A 1,212-nucleotide genomic window follows, 5' to 3' on the forward strand; every position below is an offset into this window, starting at 1 on the left:
GTTTTCCCGGACGTGTTTAATTTGCGATTAAACAGAGAGGAATTGTGTTTTTATATTTGTTTCAGTTTTGTTGTATTGTTTAATTAGTTGATGCTGTTATTAATCGTTTTCATTGTTAGTGGCTGATTTCTTGTAAATTGTATAAATTTCATGTTTGTTAACCATTTAAAAAATTTTTCAAAAACTTATACATGTGGATAATATTATTTGATAAACCAGCCACTAACAATGAAAACAATTAATAACAGCATCAACTAATTAAACAATACAACAAAACTGAAACAAATATAAAAACACAATTCCTTTCTGCTAAAAGGTAAATTTTCACGAGCTGCTCAAACCGGCTGTTTCAGCGATAAAAAGAATCACGTTGTCATAATTGACGAATATTAAGCGGCCATTTTGATCACGTGACCCTTTTTGTAGCTGAAACAGCCGGTTTGAGCAGCTCGTGAAAATTTACCTTAATCGCAAATTAAACACGCCCGAGGAAACGATTCTCTGAAGCATGTGGAAGTACGTACGAATTTAGGTTATGATTTTACTAGATCTTTTTACTAGAGAAAGGGCCTGCGCACAATAGAGGAACAAGAATTAGATATTAAGATTTCAACCTATCAGAAACCGTGTATTCCGATGTAATCAGTTTCTGATAGGCTAAAATCTTAATATCTAATTCCTGTTCCTCTATTGTGCTCAGGCCCAAAGAAAACGCTTCTCCCAGTAATACAATATGGCGGGTTCTGGATACTAAACTGGAAATCAACAAATGGGAACACATCCAGAATAAGCTAATGGCGTTTTCGGCCCGGCCAGGTTTGCACCAACCTGGGTTGGATTAATGGCGTTTTGTGCTCTCCTATTGGTAGAGCCGGTGACATCAACCAATAGGAAAGATTAATCCAACCAAGGTTGGTGCAAACCCGATCGGGCCGAAAACGCTATAAAACAAGCCAGAAGTTAGATTCGACACATTGTGGTTCGGCGTAACAACAAAATAGCGTAAAAAGCATAAAATGACTAGCAGAAATTGATGTTCAAGTGAAACAATATGATTGGTCAGTGCAAGTTACGCTTACGCTGGTTACGCCGCATGTGATGGCACCCTTACTGCTGCCATTGAGCGCATTCAGCGGACTCAACAGTTGAGTGAGCGCTCACTGTTATTGATGTATTCTTCTAATTCTAAAATTCTGATTGGATGAGCTAAAA

This window comes from Trachymyrmex cornetzi, unplaced genomic scaffold (genome assembly GCF_001594075.2).
Source record: "Trachymyrmex cornetzi isolate Tcor2-1 unplaced genomic scaffold, Tcor1.1 scaffold1231, whole genome shotgun sequence".
NCBI classification, from domain to species: Eukaryota; Metazoa; Arthropoda; class Insecta; order Hymenoptera; family Formicidae; genus Trachymyrmex; species Trachymyrmex cornetzi.